Below are 18,276 nucleotides of genomic sequence, written 5' to 3' on the forward strand. Positions count from 1 at the left end.
TCCATTCATTCTTTAGTTCAACACGTTTTAGTGGGTCCCAGCCGTGTGCCTGACACTGAACCAGGCACACAGGGAGATTGGCTGCTGATTCCTGTTGAGGTCCTTGCTCTCATGGAGCTGGTGGTCTCATCAAGTACGTGTGTGTGTGTTGGGGGGAGACAGTTAAACGGTGTCCAAATCTATATAAACGTCTGCTTATAATGCAGGGAATAGAGTTTACTAGCTATCCAAAGACCCTCTACTTTGTAGCCCAGCCCAATAGGCTTGTACTCAATTTCTTGGCTTCCTAGTGCCCAACTTTTAAGGAGGTTGAGGCAATTTGGGGGGACGCATGCTTCGTTCCACCCCATCAGTTGCTGGGGGTTCTTTGCAAATGGCTCACATGGCTCTTGTCACCCACCACCAGGCCATCATCATCTGTGAGTCAGACCAGACCAGCTGGTTGATCCGGCAAGGGGAGTGAGGAGAGGAATTTGTTCTTGCTGTTGGTATGGAAATGCTGAAGCACTCTCAGTGTTTGTTCTGCTAGCTCATGAGCACGCACTAGATGGTACTGCATGAGAAAGTCTTACTTCAGCAAAAACTTTGTCCAAATGGAAATCCCACATTTGCCCACCTTTTGGAGCCGTTTCTGAAGACCTGAGCACTCCCAGGGTTGACAGCTAGTTTGGTTCACATTTGCATGCTTACTGGCCCCCGGGGCTCTGGCATTTCTTTCTCCTCCTTCTTTGAATCTGGTGTCATAATAACGAGAGTAATATCATAGCAACTAACCATTCTCCAGCACATTTTCCAAGCTGGGCGTTGTGCTAAGTGAATATGGTGTGTGGTAGGCACCATAATGGTCCCCAAGCTGTTCGTGTCCTCATCTCCAGATTCTGTGAATTTGTTGCTTTACATGGCAAAAGAGACTTCGCAGTTGTGACTAAGGTTAAGGACCTTGAAATGGAGAGATTAGCCTGGATTTTCCAGGTGGGCCTGATTTAATCACATGGGTCTTTAAAAGCAGAGAACCTTTCCAGGCTGTGGGCAGAGAGAGAGATGAGGACAGATAGGTCAGGAAGGAGCCAGGAGCTGAGGAACGCAGGTGCCTCTAGCGGCTGGAAGGCAAGGGGGTGGATTCTCCCCTAGAGCCTCCAGAAAGGAATGCAACTCTTTTTTTTTTTTTTAATTTTTTTTTTCAACGTTTATTTATTTTTGGGACAGAGAGAGACAGAGCATGAACGGGGGAGGGGCAGAGAGAGAGGGAGACACAGAATCGGAAACAGGCTCCAGGCTCTGAGCCATCAGCCCAGAGCCTGACGCGGGGCTCAAACTCACGGACCGCGAGATCGTGACCTGAGCCGAAGTCGGACGCTCAACTGACTGAGCCACCCAGGCGCCCCCCGGAATGCAACTCTTTGATCGTAGCTCACAGAGACCCTTTAGGGACTCTTGACCTCCAGAACTGTAAGATAACAAACTTGTACTGTTTAAGCCACCAAAGTCATGGTAGTTTGTTAGAGCAGCAAGAGGAAACGAATACACCGTGGTTGATCTCCCTACATCCTCAGTGGATCACTGTGAGTTAACTATTAGCATCAGTCACATTTTTGGGAAGCGGAATCCAAGGCCACGTAATTGCACAGTTACGTGTTTATCGAGTGGTAGAGCCGAGACTGGACCGTTGGGTTCCAGAGCCTCGCTGGTCCTGAGACTTCATGTTGGTATCAAACTCCGTGTAGACCCCTGAGTGTCCATCCTCCGCCATTTGATTCAAACTGTGCTTTCGCTCTCGGGCCATTGAGGACACTCCCGCCTCCTCCCGAGACCCACCTGGGAGCTCTGCTCAACTCTCAGGCTGTGATGTGTCTCCAGAGTTGCGGTCAGGCCACAGGACCCATTTCTCCTATTCATCAGTAGCACCGAAGAAGTCCACACGTCCCATCACAGCACCTGCCACACAGAATGGCATCGCCTGTGTCTGTCTTCCCACCAGACTGAGTTCTCCCAGCTCCTGGATTGCAGTACCTGTCTTTATCAGGACATAGCACTAGATCTGGCCTGCCCATCATTGCTGTGTTCCAGTGCCTGGAACAGTGCCTGGCACATAGTAGGTACACCATAAATGTCTATGGAATGGACGACTTAGTGAGTAGCATGGCTTTAATAAATATACAGAGCATGAGAGTTAGTAAACCTGTGGTAATTGCTTACAATCCTTTTACTCATTTTCTCAATGAGACTTTCTGGAGGTATAATTTACATATAGTGTAACACAGATCTGAAGCACACGGCTCGTTGAATTTGTGCATGTGTATACAGCTGTAGCATCAGCACCCAGATCAAGACACAGAGCATTCCCAGTTTCCCAGAAAGTTCTCTTTTGCTCCCTTCTCATGAAACCCAAGACAACTACTACTCTGAATTCAATCACCATGTATTAATTTTGACCGTTCTTGAACTTTATATAAAATTTTTGTCCTCTTCTGTGACAAATGAGTTATGTAGTATGCATTCTTTTTGTCGCAGGCTTCTTTTACACAGTGGAATGTTTTTGAGGTTCACCCGTAATGTTGAGTGTAGAAAGCTCTTGACTGCTGCTCTCCACCAGGGATCCCCATACTATTAGGTGAGTCCCGGTCTGGACGGTGAGCCTCTTACTGGATTATGGCTCCTTACGCACATCTGAATGGCAGCTGGTGATTCAGGCTCAGGATGTCTTGCAAATGGGTGACAGCATCAGTGAGAAAGTGGCTGCTGGTACCTAATCGAGACTTAATGAAGGGGCCACCAAATAAGTGAGTACATTGAACAAGCTCTCACATCTGTGGGGTGTTTATTATACCCCGGGCACTGTAGTGCTGCATATTTTACATTCATTATCTCATGTAAATGGAAACAATGACTTACTCCTATGGTAGATGTTATTATCTCTAGTATGTAAGTCAGGAAACTGAGACCAAGAAAGTTGCAAGTTGGGTCCAGGTCCTGTGTTAAAAAGTGAGAGACAGGTTGATAGCAACGAATATGTTCCCGTCACCTATCTGAGCTGTCTACTTATATTTACTTACTTATTTATTTTAAAGTTTATTTCAGGTGTATCCTGTAGCAATTCAGCAGTTTATACCTGACTCCGTGCTCCTCACCCTAAGTGTACCCTTAATCCCCATCACCTGTTTCACCCATCCCCCAACCCCCCTTTTTCTTTGTTTTGTTTCGTAAATTCCACATATGAGTGAAATCATATGGTATTTGTCTTTCTCTGACTGACTTAGCTTAGCATTATACTTTCTGGATCCATCCATGTTGTTGCAGATGGCAAGGTTTCATTCTTTTTTATGGCTGAGGAATATTCCATTGCATATTTATCTCACATCTTCTTTATCCATTCATCTGTGGATGGACACTTGGGTTGCTTCCGTAATTTGGCTATTGTAAATGATGCTGCAATAAACATACGGGTGCATGTATCTTTTTGAACTAGTGTTTTCATATTCTTTGGGTAAATATCCAGTAGTCGAATTACTGGATTATGTACTAATTCTATTACCATACTAGATTCTATGATAATTACATGGTAATTCTACTTTTAATTTCTTGAGGAACGTCCATACTGTTTTCCACAGTGGCTGCACCAATTTGTATTGCCACCAACAATACACAAGGGTTCCTTTTTTTCCACGTCCTCGTCAACACCTCTTGTTTCTTGTGTTGTTGATGTTAGCCATTCTGACAGGTGTGACGATGGTATCTCATTGTGGTTTTCATTTTCATTTCCATGATGATCAGTGGCGTTGAGTATATTTTCACGTGTCTGTGGTTCTGTCTCCATGTCTTCTTTTGAGAAATGTCTATTTTTGTCTTCTGCCCATTAAAAAAAATTTTTAACATTTATTTATTATTGAGAGACAAAAAGAGACAGAGCATGAGCATGGGAGGGGCAAAGAGAGGGGAGACACAGAATCCAATGCAGGCTCCAGGCTCTGAGTGGGCAGCATGGAGCCCGATGCAGGGCATGAACTCCCCAATCACGAGATCATGACCTAGCCGATCATGACCGGAGCTGAAGTCGGACGCTTAACTGACTGAGCCACCCAGGCACCCCATCGTCAGCCCATTTTTAATTGGGTTACTTAGGAGGTTTGTTTGTTTGTTTGTTTGTTTGTTTGTTTGTTTTGGTGTTTAGTTGTGTAAGTTCTTCATGTATTTTGGATGCTAACACCTTATCAGATATGTTATTTGCATATATATTCTCCCATTCAATAGGTTGTCTTTTTGTTTTTTTGGCTGTTTCCTTTGCTGTGCAGAACATTTTAATTTTGATGAAGTCCCAATAATTTTTGCTTTTGTTTCCCTTTCCATAGGAGACATATTTAGGAAATTGTTGCTATGGCCGATGTCAGAGAAATTACTGCCTGTGCTTTCTTCCAGGATTTCTATGGTTTCATGTCTCACATTTAGGTCTTTAATGCATTTGAAATTTATTTTTGCGTATGGTGTAAGAAAGTGGTCCAGTTTCATTCTTTTCCAAGCGGCTGTCCTGTTTCTCCAACACCATTTGTTGAAGAGACTGTCTTTTTCCCATTGCATATTCTTACCATCTTTGTGAAAGATTAGGTCGCCATGTGACTTTATTTCAGAGTTCTGTATTGTTTTGTTGATCTATGTGCCTGTTTTTGTGCCAGTACCATACTGTATTGATTATTACAGCTTTGTAATACAGCTTGAAATCTGGGATTGTGATACCTCCGGTTTTGTTCTTTTTCAAGATTTCTTTGGCTATTCACGGTCTTTTGTGATCCCACACAGATTTTAGGATTATTTGTTCCAGTTCTGTGAAATGCGTTGTTGGTATTTTGATAAGGATTGCATTAAATCTATAGATTGCTTTGAGTAGTATGGACATTTTAACAATATTTGTTCTCCCAATCCATGAGCAAAGAATATCTTTCTATTTGTTTTTGTCATCTTCAGTTTCTTTCATGAGTGTTTTCTAGTTTTCGGAGTATAGGTCTTTCACCTCCCTGGTTAAGTTTATTCCTAGGCATTTTATTATTTTTTTTGCTGCAATTGTATATGGGATTGTTTTCTTAACTTCCCTTTTTGGTACTTCATTATTGTATAAAAATGAAATGGATTTCTGTATATTGATTTTGTATCTTGTGATCTTACTGAATTCATTTACCAGTTCTAGCGGTTTTTTTGGTGGAGTCTTTAGGGTTTTCTATATATCGTATCATGTCATCGGCAAATAGTGAAAGTTTTACTCTTTCCGTAATCATTGTGAATTCCTTCTATTTCTTTTGTTGTCTGACTGCTGTGGCTAGGACTTCCAGTACTATGTTGAATAAAATGGTGAGAGTGGACATCCCTGTCTCGTTCCTGACCTTGGGAGAAAAGTTCTGTTTTGCCTCACTGAGTATGATGTTAGTTGTAGCTTCTTAACATATGGCTTTTATTATGTTGAGGTATATTCTGTCTAAGCCTACTTTGTTGAGAGTTTTTATCATGAATGGATGTGGTACTTTGTCAAATGCTTTTTCTGCATCTATTGAAATGATCATATGGTTTTTATCCTTTCTCTTGTTGTGATGTATCATGTTGTTTGATTTGCAAATATAGAACTACCCTTGCATCTCGGGAATAAATTCCACTTGATCATAGTGAATCATTTTTTAAATGGATTGTTGGATTCAGTTTGCTAATATTTTGTTGAGAATTTTCGCATCTATGCTCATCAGAGATATTGGCCTGTAATTCTCTCTCTCTCTTTTTTTTTTTTTTTTTGCAGTGTCTTTATCTGGTTTTGGTATCAGGGCAGTGTTGGCCTCAGAGAATGAATTTGGAAGTGTTCCTTCCTCTTCTATTTTTTGGAATAGTTTGAGAAGAATAGGCATTAACTTTTCTTTAAATGTTCAGTAGAATTCATCTGTGAAACCATCTGGTCCTGCACTTTTGTTTGTTGGGAGTTTTTTGGTTACTGATTCAATTTCATCATTAGTAATTGATCTGCTAAAATTTTCTATTTCTTTCTGATTCAGTTTTGGAAGGTTATGTGTTTCTAGAAATGTGTCCATTTCTTCTAGTCTGTCCAATTTATTGGCATATAATTTTTCATAATGTTCTCTTATAATCCCTTGTATTTCTTTTTCATTTCTGATACTGTTAATTTGAGACCTTTTTTATTTTTTTCGTGGAGTCTGGCTAAAGCTTTATCAATTTTGTTGATCTTTTCAAAGTCCCAGCTCCTGGTTTCATTGATCTGTCCTATTGTTTTTTGTTTTGTTTTTGCTTGTGTTGTTTTAGTTTCTGTTTCATTTATTTCTGCTGTAATCTTTATTATTTTATCTTACCTTTTTATGTAACTTTTTCCTGGGCTGTTATAAAGTCAGTGGCTGTGATGAATTTCATTCAATATTCATTCGACTGCTGTTTGTGGATTACTTACTGTGTGACATTATTTATTGAGCCCCTCCTGTGTGCAGGGCACCATGCGAAACTCATGTTCTTCACTATTAGGCTCTATTGTCCCCTACCTGAGCCAGTGTAGTTAGGTCCCAACCGGGAAGCCACACCAGCTCTTGCTTAGGTTGTGGGCATTACTGGATATTGCCTTTAATGGATTCCTAGGTTTGCTGCTGTGTGCTACCTTTTTAATTAATCAGAGAACTCAACCACAAGAACACCATCACCGATTCCCTGCAGATTCCTTGGGCCCTTTGGTTTGCTCACCCGGAATCCCGAGTAACAAATGGGAGCAGGGAGTCTGGAATCCATCATCACAGGTGAGGAGTTCAGATATCACACACCAGGAGCTCGGGTTGCATATTTAAATACTAACAAGCCTTGCTCTGCAAATAGATTGAAGGGATTCCAAACCCCCGAGTGCCTAACTTGTTTTTCAAAATCAGGTGTGAACCGCCAGCCTATTATGAGCTTTTCCTGGGGAACGCTTGCAGGAGGAATTGAACTAGGGGACAGATGTCAGTTAATTTCCCCCTTGGTTCAGAGAGGAGAGTTGGTGCATGGGTCGGGGGCGGGCCGATGAAGTTAGTCTTTTTAGCCCCTAGAGGGTTGAAGGAGCTCTTTTCGAGAGGGCTGTTGAGTCCTGCGAGGCAGATTTCATCGCGTTGCAGCAGATAAATGCAAATCCAGCCTATTTCTGTGGCCTGGACCGCTACTCATCCTCATGACGCTCAGGACCAAATATTGGAATGGACAACAGGTACTCCTGAGCCTGCCGAGAGGCTCTGTGGCTGTACAAATGTGTGCTGAGGGGCATAACTGAACATTTGTACCAACATAAATTAGTGCTCATTCGTCTCTTTTGGTGCCCTTTCCATACCAGTTCCTCTGTATTCATCCACTCGTTAATTCATTCAGCAGGTTGTGTTGAACACCTCCCGTATGTCCACACAGCCAGTACAGTTGTGAGCAGCACCATGCCTGGGGACTCTGTAGTCTGCTGGGGTAGAGCAGCTGCCCAAATAAATCCTTGGGATATTTCCTGAGCACCTGATAGATGGGGCTCGGGGGGGAGGGAGACGTAGAAAGCTCTTCAAGTTCTAATCTCGCCCCTCAAGTAGCTCGCAATCTGGTGTGAAAGTTAAGATATGCAACGATGCCCAAGGTGTAGTAAATACTCTTTCCTCACCTCCCTGTAATTCTTGATAGTTCATTTTGGCAAGAAGGTTTCCATCCCCTGGGTCTGTCGTAGGGCCAATTTGAGGACCAGGTGACTGAGAATCTGCTTTTAAAATAAAGATTCCTGGGGTGCCTTGGTGGCTCAGTTGGTTGGGCGACTGATTTCAGCTCAGGTCACAAACTCACGGTTTGTGAGTTCGAGCCCCACGTCGGGCTCTGTGGTGTCAACACAGAACCTGCTTGGGATTCTGTCTCTCCCTCTCTCTCTGCCCCTCTCCCACTGATGTTCTGTCACTCTCAAAGGTAAACATTAAAATATTTTATAAAAAAAAACAAAATAAATATTTCTGTGACACACCGCAGGCTCTCATACCAGATAAAATCTATGGGAATAGGTCCCTCGGAGACCACGGATAAAAATATGGAGGGGCATGCTGAACTTATGTGCACGAATGCATATATATGCCTGTGTGTGTGTGTGTGTGTGTGTGTATCTGTGTGTGTGTTTGCATGCGTGGCCACTGATAGGTGTGAGGAGTAGTCAGTAATACATTTGGCACCTTGCATTGTGGTGTGGCAACAAAGGTGGCTTTAGAGACCCAACACTGCCCAGTCCAGCAAGGGGAAGCTAGAGTCCCGGGGCAAGTCAGTGTTTAAGGCAGATGGACTTGGTAGGAAGTTCAGGGTAGACTGGATGACATAAGATGGCAGGTATGGTAACAACTAAATGTATTTGGAATTCGTTGCATGCCAGGTGCTTTTGCATCATCGCCACCTTTGATCCTCCTAGTCTCCGATGCAGAATGTATAGTTGTTATCTCCATTTACACAAGAGGAAACCAAGGCACAGAGAGGTGAAGCACGTTGCTCTCAGTCACCCAGCTTGGAGATTGCAGAGCTGGGATCCTACTATGCTTCCAGTGCAAGCGAGAGAAAAGACTCAAGAGGCACACACCATAAATGTCAAAAACAAGCCAACCTGCCCTTTGGGGAGGACCGTCATCTCACTGGCAAGTGCCTCTCATGAGGGTGACCTGTGTCATGCTCTGAAACCCTAAGAGTGTGGTTGATAGAAACCTCCGGGAAGAGGTTCAGGCGATGTTCTCCTGCCTGGGGCTCTAGAATGGTTCTCAGGCAAGGTTAAGAGAGGTCCAAGAAATACCTCTGTGAGCCACCCAGACCTTCTGAGTTGTCGTTGGTCACCTCGGTGTTGTCAACCTGCCCAGTTAAAGAAGACTTGGAATTGCCCCAACCCTTGCTGCCTTTCCAGTGGCTGGGATTTCTGGCTCCATGTTTGGGCACGATGCACTTGCATCGTCCTAGTAATGTCCTGTCCCATATCAGCTGCCTCTCATGGTCTGTATTTGCTTCATTTTTGCTGCTCTGGTTGCTCGGTATAAGCAGAGGACAACTGTGGATTGCAGTTTTGTTCCCGATAGGAGGCGTGAAAAAGAAGGTTCCTTGAAGGAAATCGCAGTATTGGATCCAAATGCTGAGGAGGGCTTTTAGAAGTGAAAAACCTTGTTCCTCCTTGGATGGCCCGTGAGGCAGGCGGTGGCTGTGCCGTGTGGCCCCAGCAGCCCTGGCTTTTCAGGGCCGGCCTGGATCCACCATTTGTGGGTGGACCCGAGGCAGAGCCTTTGATGTATCTTTCCCACGAGAACCGCGAGGGTCCGGAGCCAGGTAGTTCCGACACTCCTAGCTGAGAATAGGTGCGGGGCAGGGAGCACGCAGGGCCAGAGTGACAAGCCAGTGATACTCCCACGGTGGAGAAAGTTAAGAGCGCTTTGCAATCACAGAAAAGCAGAGTGCTAATAAGGTAATTAGCACCTTTTCTCCGATTAGCCGCCAGGGAATTCTCGAAAGAGATGAAACAGAGCTGTGAAAAGATCGTGGGCAACTGAGAAGTGAGAGAAAGCAAATAGCCTGTACTCTGTGCATAAAGGAATCAATATGTGTTTTAAAAGTGGAGAATGGATCTCTCCCACTGCTGCCCCAGTGGCTTCCTTTCAGACCCTCACACTTGCCTCCCACCGCAGGACCTTTGCACACGATGTTCTTTCTTCTCCTCTGTGCCTACATCACTCCTACTCCAGCCTCCCTTCCTTGGGGGTATCACTGACCATCTAGACTGTTCAGTTTCCTTCAGTGTGGGTTTTTCAAGCACCCTAAAGCTTTCCTTCAAATTATGAATGTCAGTACTGATTTTACATTCATGTGACTATTTGATTAATGGTTGTCTCTCCCTTTGAGACCATAAGCTCTGTGGATACAGGTTCCATGGCTGGTTTCTTTCTTTTTTTTTTTTTTTTTTTTTTTTTCCACCACGGATCCCCACCCTTTGGCACAGTGCCTGGTACAGAGATGAACAAATAATGGAATTAATTAGCTAAAGACACACTTGAGTGATCTTTGAAGTTGGTGAAGCTGTTGCTATTTGTCATTCCCATGAAGAAACTGAGGCTCTGAGGATCAGTGAGATCAAGTGACTTTCCCAAGACATGTACATGCCTTATAAACTGGCATTTGTACAGAACCCTTGAGAATCGGAGATTTTATTCCTCTTTGCTTTAAGCACGGGCATCATGTTGCTTTTTGGCGAAAGTAGAAGTTTTAAACGTTTAGACGAAAACAAGCATACAACAACAGAAACAAAAACGAAAGACAGACGACAATGGATTCTGTTCAAGCTCCATACTCCAGGATCAGCTATACGTGAAGAAGGTCTGCCTGTTGCCTTTAACTGGCCTGGTACAAACCTTGGTGTTCTGGCCAGCAGCTCAGAGGGGCTGGTTCCAGCCCCGGGAATAGTTTTGCATCTTAACCACCACTTTGAGCCAGAAAACCTTCTGAGGATGATGCAGCGACTTTCAGGAACGACGTGGAAACGGTGGTAGGAACCAACACCCAGTGGCTGCCCGAGATTCGTGAGCATGATGCATAAGGTGCCGGAACTTCTGCCCAAAGGCCATGCAGCCTGCTAGGCTTCCTGGCATAGGGAAGTTGGAGGTGGGGAGGGAACCTGAGTTAAGTGTCTTCCTTGGTGCTGTGTGACTTGAGAACCTAATTCACGTTGACCCACCCCGGGCAAGACTCCTCGCCTCATTCAAAACAAACCAGTCAACCAAAACCGAAGCAAAAATTGAATCAGACCCCTCTGTGTGCTGGGGATACAGTGATTAGTAAGACGAAGTAGAACAGATGAAATAAAACATCACACGTGGTGCCTGCCTGTCTGCAGTCAGTGTAAGTTCCAGTGGGGGACAGACGCTCACACACATACTCACACACACTCACACACTCAGTCTCATGCACTCACTCAAAACAGCCTATAAATAAATGTCAATTAACAGCCACATGACGTGCTATGAAAATACAAGAAAGAGCCTTAGGAGGGAGGACGTTGACCTAACCAAGGAGGTCTGGAAGAGCATCTCTTAACAAGTGAGAATTTGGCAATGAAATAAAGGCTGAGTGAAAATGAGAAGGTGCCACCTGAAAGTGGGTTTGTCTCTTGGCAGAAGTGGGGCCAAAAGACACAACCAAGCCAGACCCTGGGATCAGGAAGTGGTTTGCGTGCAACAAATAGGGAGTCTACTGGGGATTTTTCCCCAAACGGTGCCCTCCCCACCGAACAACAAAATTGGGCAAGTTTTAAGCTAAAGATGCATGCACATTCGTGACGGGCTTGGCAAGGGAAGTCTAGAATTGGGGCACAAGTCATCCAGTAAGTTGACAGAGTCCAGGTCCTGATGGATCAAAGTCCCAGGGATCTGGAGGGTCGAAATCCTGGGGTCCTGGTGGATCAAAGTCCTGGGGGCCAGCAAGAATTGGCATCATCAGTTCTCTGGCTTCGTTTGGTCCATTGTTTGCCCAAAGAGGGTTAAATCCTGCAAAAAAAAAAAAAAATGACTGCAAAATGTGTGTTGGGTCAATCTTTACTTTTGAAACAGCATCACGAGTTTTATCACTGATTTATTGTCTCTGATATAGTTAGGGCATTTCCTGGCTTGGTAGTCCTGTTTGTTTTTACATTTTTCTGTTCCCTTAAAACCATTAATTCCTGAGGTCCATTTTTCTGCAATTGTAACATGTCCCAGGAAGTTCCGCAAGAAATGTGCTCAGGCAAGTAGTGCCAGTCAGGCATCAATCACAAAATGTCTGGAGGTCTAAAACGACTTCTCTTATGTTAAGAAAACTGTGTCTCCTCTTTCTTTCTCTGGAAACCCCTGACCCTATCTGCTTACAGAGGGAGCTTTCCAAGGGAAATGGAACAGCATGAGCACGAGGGGATGAGGGGTCATCACTGTAGTGCGAGAGGAGAAAGCAAGGCAGCATGTGGTCTGGGACGAGCCTACAAGGTGACAAGACTCGGACCCTGCTGGCACCTACAGGCCACACTGTAGAGCATTTTGACAGTGAGTGGTCAGTGCCAGAGTGGAGGTAAACTCATGGGGCCAGGAGGGTGAAACTCTCTCCTGATTTACGCAGTTGGCTGTAGGGATTTGAGTGTCCATAGGATCAACACCAAATCCTTCCCCCAGCCCACCCAGACAGCCTGCGGGATAAGGATCTCATGATCCCAGGTGAGGGAAACCACATCCCTCCCCACACTCCCGCATCGGAGTGTTGGGAAGGTAGTGTCCCTTAGAGGCAGAAGGTTCATTAAAACCCCAACTCTTTTTTCGTCCCTGTGGTATCTCTGCTTTTCTGATTCGTGGGCTGAAAGCTTCGCCTGGCCAGGGGTGAGCAAAACGAAGACAGTTGGGCTCTAATATCAGAACCGTCCAAACTCAGTCTCACATGAGTTTCAGGAAAGGAGACGCCTTTGCGAGCTGTGAATGAGCCGAGTGTCGGATGGCCCCTCGGTGTTCTGTCTGTCCGTCCTGTTCAGACGAGGAGGTGCTGGCAGCCATCAAGGAGACAGCCCCAGAAAGGTGATGCGGTGTGTGCGAGCTGGAACAAGCCGCCGCCTCTGCCCCCGAGGACGTCTGAGAGGTGGTCCCCCTCTGCAGACCTTCCTCGTGCTCTTGGGAGCAGATCCCAGCTAGGTTGTCTGTTTGCCCTGTGAAGAAAGAGGGATGTCCAGAGAGAAGAGCTAAGGAAGGCCACTCCTTCAGCATCGAAGGTGTATTGCGAGCGTACATTTCGGAATTAAAGAGAATCATTCGGCGTCCTTCTGCATGGAGGGAGCTACTTTCGGACTTTTTCTGTGTTTCCTTGCGTGCGTTGCTTTGCCCAGCACAACAGGAAGGGTGTGGAGGACCTCGCAAACGGGAAGAGAGAACAAGGGGTGGGACAGCCGCCTGGCCCCCGTTTGAACCCCATGATCGAGAGGGCTTCTTCTGTCTCAGAATATCTTCATGTTTGACAAGAAGCATGGTGCACGGTTCAGTTAGGAGGTGTGGGGGTTTCTTCTATGGTCTCCTTCTGTTCTTGTGTCTCCTTCCCTCCTGTGGGTCACTCTGAGGCCTGGCTTCTGTCCCCTCCACTCATGCTCCAGTGAGCCTCTCCCTGCCCCATGCAGCAGTACCTTCCAGTCTCTGTGCTCCTGGACCCTCAAGACACCTGTCACCCTCTCTCAAACTCATGAACCATGAGATCATGACCTGAGCTGAAATCAAGAGTCAGACACTTAACCGACTGAGCCACCCAGGGACCCCCCCCCCCCACCCCAGCCTCGGACCCTCTTGGCCCCCTGGCTCACTCCCTCACTGAGCCACCACTCTATGCCTGGCATGGTGCCAGGTGGCAGGGGTGCAACCATGAGGTAGGGAGCAAGTTGTGTCACCTGTTCTCCATGTTTCTAAGTGACATTGCCATTCACCCAGCTGGCCTCCTCGAGTCCCCCTCTCCTCCACACCCCAGAACCCCCTGCCAGTCCCCTCAGTTGGTTGCCGAAGCCACTGGATGCCACCTGCTTAGGACCCCCGGACTCTCTCTCCTCTGCTTTGTCCCCGTCACCACTACCCAAGTTCAGGTGTCTCTCCCTGCCCTGAGATTGCTTTGGTGGCCTTTCCGCATGCCCTTCCTGTCTCCGTTATTCGTCCTCAAGCCAGAGCTGTCCTTTCAGACAACAGAAATCTGGTCCCGTCACATCTCTGCTTAAAATTCTGTAAGGATTCTTCTCATCAACCCCAGAAAACCTTAGCTCCTTATCTGCTTTTTCTGCTCCCTTTCTGTGTCTCTCCTCCCCCACCCCTGCCTCCATACTTCTCTCACCTCCCTCCTTCCTTGTTTTCTTCTTCTCTCCTTCTTTTTCTTCTTTCTCTCTCCTTCCCCCACTTTCTCCTTAGCTGACTCCCCCCCCCATCTCCTTCCAGCAAGGATTTGAACATCTTCAACTCAGTGCCAAAATATTATCTACTAAGTTCCCTTATATGACAGACTCGACTACAAATACCTTGGATACATCAACGAGCAAATGATCAGACAAGATATTCCTGACCTCATAGAGCTTATATTCTACCAGGGACAACCAGACAGGAAACAGTAAACATGGTAAGGAAGCCATAGGAGTTATATGGAACGTGAAGGTGTTAAGTGTTTGAAACCAGATCCTATGGTGCTCTACATCTGAACCAGAAGCACGGGCCTCCCCTTCGGCCCACCTCCCCCCTTGCCCCCCAGCCTCATGCTTCCCCTAGTCCAGGCATTTTTGCTTACGTTTCTTTGGCCCCAAGCTGCTTGCTGTTCTCTGTGCACACCATATGCTTTATACTTCTGCAGTTTGCACACTGTCCCCTTTGCATGGACACTCTCTATGGGCCTCTCTGGCCTGTGCCCAGTTGCCTTCCATTTGGAAACAGAGAAGGGGTCACCTGCTCTGGACCCTTATGCCCCCTCTCGCTGGGTCAGGTGGACTCCCTCTTTCTGGATCCACCCCTGGTTCCCTGTTCATTCCCGGGTCTTGGCTGTCAGCCATTCTGGACTGTGGGCCCCCTGAGGATGGGCCAAGCTCTGTGGCTTTGTCACCGAGTGAGTCTAGGAGGCCAGCGAGGTTCCCTCACCTATCTCTGGTCTTGATTTTCTCATGTATAAAGCGGGAAGAAAGCCATCCACGGGTTTCTCATCGTTGCCACAGGGTTGCAGCAAATACCGAATGCCTGAGGGTGACATGTTGGGGTGCTCCCTGCCTCAGAGACTCTGAAGAAGGGGTCCCTGCCATGCCCAACGACTCTGGAGACGACGAACCAGACTGAGCCTGCAGAGCTCCACAGCCGACCGGGTCCTGGCCCAACGCCAGCCCTGAGTGTGGCCGGAACTGGAGCCCCCGGGGCTGAGCAGGAACACAAATGGGCCGTCATCGATTGTGTTTTCTTCCTTTCAAACAGTCATTTGGAACCCTTTCCAGAGGCTGCACGTCACTTTGAATCCACATTGAATTGACATTCAATTTTCCCTTTTATGCCAGTTCTTAGGAAAACACTCAAACCGTCAATTTTTCTGTTAAAACCTCTCTCTTCCCACTCCCTGTTTACCATTTCCTAATGCCTTTTGAGCGCGGGGTTCAATGTGATGGTGAACTCAGGTCACAATGAGTCCATCCTCTTTTTCTGAGTTCCAGCGGGTCCTGCTTCCTACTCGTTGGGGGAAACAGACGGGCGTAGCCTTTGGATGCGTGCGTGTGCACACAGAGCACAAGCGGACGCGTGAGAATGGAGTGTCGTCCTGTTCGAGGGGCCAGTGGCATCCATGTTTGGTCTCCTGGTCTTCAAGAGTATGAGAGATGAGCAAGCTTGATGCTCTTAAAATTCCTGGGTCTGTGTGTGTTACAGGAAGCTCCACGTGCTGTTAGCTTTGTGGGGGAAGCGATTAGCACGCAGAATGTTATGTCCTAGTGGAATGGGGCCAATGAGAGGTGGCTAAATCTCTTGGTGTTGGTCTGGGGCTCGTTCTGCTATCTGGAAACATCCCTTTTAGAGGAAGAAGACAGTGAAGGATGATCTTGGGGCGGTATTTGAATATATGTAACAGGATCCCCTCCCACCGCACCCCCCCACCCGCCCCGTTTAACCTAGCAAGCAGGTTAAAATTCATAAAGAGGAGGGGTGCCGTTGCTCGGTGGTGGGGAGCGAATGCTTTGGGATCGAACAAAATCCAAATTAATGCCCTCGGACGTGAACACTGTCTCCTGCATGTGTTTGTACCAATGGTTAAATGAGACGCCGTGGGGAAGGCGAGCGCTCTGCAATCAACAATCTGGAGACAGCAGCCAGTGTGGGTCAGGCACGATGCTGACGGGCTGTGCGCAGGGCTCATCTCATCCATGAGGCGGGTAGGTGGCGGTTGCTTTTCCTGTCTCTCGGCGGAGGAAACGGAGGCTTAACGCTGTTGAGTCAGTTTCTCAAGGCCACAGAGCTGCTATGTGGGAGAGCAGAGGTTTGAACTCAGCTCTGTCTCATCGCCAGATCAGTGTGCCTGCCACCACACGACTCCCTTCCCGCGACTGCGGGGTCTGCGCTCTTGCAAAGCAGTTACAGCCCCCCTGTTACAGCGTGTGAAAGAACGGGAATGGCCATGCCTGCTCGGTGGCCCCGTCCAGAGAAGGTTGTTGTCATAGCCCACTAAGTTGTAGGCTCCGCAGGGTCAGGGGTGACTGATGACCGCAAGGCTGCTCAGGGACTTTGGGTCCCTGGGGAACAGAGAGGTGGGTGGCAGTGTGCTCTCTGAAAGGACCCCCCGCCCCCAGGAGCTTCTTCCTTCCACCTGGTCCAGCGCCTCAGGCCACCATGAGGTCCAAGGGCTCCCCTTTACTCCAGGGAGGTCCATGAGGTCCAAAGGTCCCCCTTCACTCCAGGGAGGAACCTGGGAGAAGCCTCTCTAGTTTCAGCTTCAGGCTCTGCTTGCTTGCTTCATGGATTTTTTTTTTTTTTATTACAGTAAAACCCATATAACGTAAGGTTTACCGTGCAATCCTGTTAAAGCGTACAACTCGGTGGCATTAAGTACACGGCCCGTGTGATGCAACTACCGTCCTATTTCCGGAACTTTTTCATCGCCCCCAAAGGAAACCCAGGGCCCGTCGGCCACGTTTCTCATTTCTGTCTCCATCCCAGCCCCGGGCAGGCTCCGCGTCCCGCCTCTGCGGTTCGCCTGTTCCGGTCGCGTCGCGCACATGGCGTCACGCGTTTTGCGTCTGGCTTCCTGTGCCGAGGAGAGGTAGCGAGAGGGGCTCGGAAGTGAGGTGTGGACTGGGGAGGGGAGCGAGATGCCCTGTGCTCACGAGAGCCCTGAGCAGTGTGGACGTCGGATCTGTTCCCTGGGTGTGGAGGGGCGGGGCCACCGTTCTGTCTGAACCTGTTGAGTCCCGAGCTCCGGACAGCAAGTGGCAAGAGTGGAGACACCGAGGGATACGAGCCCAGCCTCCCCCGAAGTTGTGCACTTGTTTCCCGCGTTCAGATTGTCAGAGCTCGGGCAAGAGAGGATTCCTGAGATCCGCCTCCGGCTCCTTCGACTTACGCCCGCGTTCGCGCCACACGCAGGCGGCCACACGTCCCCGGCTCCATCCGCGCCCCTAACTCAGCCGCTGCTTCTCTCACTCCTTCCTTCACTCTGTCATTCATTCATTCATGCCTCCGCTTACTCATACCTTCCGCTAACGCGCTCCGAGCTCCACCAGATACGCGGAGCCGGGCTGGGTGCTGTTGCTGCGGAGATGAATTAGCATGAATCTAGTTGCATGGAGACAGATTCTTAAATAGACACTCGGAATACCTGCTGACGAGATCGACGGTAGAGGCCTGGACAGCGTGTTCCGCGAGCGCCGTGGGGGTGGAGGGGGGGGAGAGGACAAAAGAGGAGGCGGCCGCTCCACGTGCGGTGGGTGAGCTGGCTCGTTTGTCTGCACTCCGTGGTTCACGGGGCTCTTGCCTGTCGCCAAGTCCTGGGTACCCAGCACCCCTCCAGGTAACCAGAGTCCCACTAGGTCCATTTTACAGATGAAAACGTGGAGGTGTGGAGAGACTCGGCCACTGGCTCCAGCCTGCAGCCGGGCCAGAGAGCAGGAGAGAGGGTGGCTGTGCCCCGTGCAGTCCTTTGTCGCACGGCACACGGGCACGGACACCATTTGGGTGGCGGCCACCACTCCCCTGGTTCCTGGGTGGCTCCAGCTCTCTCCCGGGAGTGGGGATAGTTCACCCTGGGGAAGCCCCTCTTCCTTGGCTTCCCCACGGTACGTTCTGACTCACGGGCCCCCACCGCCCCAAAGCCCTTTGTCAGGTGAGATACAGGGACTGACAGGCTGTGACACGTGGCTGTCTCAGCCGGGGAGGCTGGATGGAAAGAACCCTGTAGCACCACTCCTCCAAGCTCGGTCCGTGGACCGGCATCTTCATTGTCACCGTGTGCTGAATCTGAATCTGCATCTGCCGTGGAGCAAGATCCCCCAGGGATTCCTGGGCTCATTAAAATAAGTAAGGACCTCTCGATAAGCCTCAACTTCCTCACCTGTAAAATAGGAACCGAAGCACTTCTCCCGAAAGGTCACTTTGCAGATTAAATGGCTGCAAGGCTCTCTGCTTAGCTGGCGAGCCATCCTGGTTTGCCCAGCCCTGCGGGGCTTGGGGGTGCTAGGCTCTCAGCGTGAGCCCTGGACAGCTTGTCCACCTGCTGTCAGCTCAGTGCCCGGCACACAGTCAAAGCAGCTGC

General features: G+C 48.2%; 1 protein-coding gene and 1 long non-coding RNA gene across 2 annotated transcripts in view; one reads left to right on the forward strand and one right to left on the reverse strand.

Annotated features, from left to right (window-relative positions):
• The window catches only part of GRIN2A (glutamate ionotropic receptor NMDA type subunit 2A), a 372,343-nt gene that overhangs the window by 189,328 nt on the left and 164,739 nt on the right, over window positions 1–18,276 (forward strand). The gene's annotated exons all lie outside the window — the stretch shown is intronic.
• LOC147573136 (uncharacterized) lies at window positions 10,103–18,251 on the reverse strand. The gene is made up of 2 exons (XR_015245253.1): window positions 18,076–18,251; window positions 10,103–11,516 (listed from the first exon to the last, which is right to left on the reverse strand). It is a non-coding gene; the product is annotated as an uncharacterized LOC147573136 (long non-coding RNA).

This window comes from Puma concolor, chromosome E3, assembly GCF_028749965.1.
Source record: "Puma concolor isolate L17-30 chromosome E3, mPumCon1.1.hap2, whole genome shotgun sequence".
NCBI classification, from domain to species: Eukaryota; Metazoa; Chordata; class Mammalia; order Carnivora; family Felidae; genus Puma; species Puma concolor.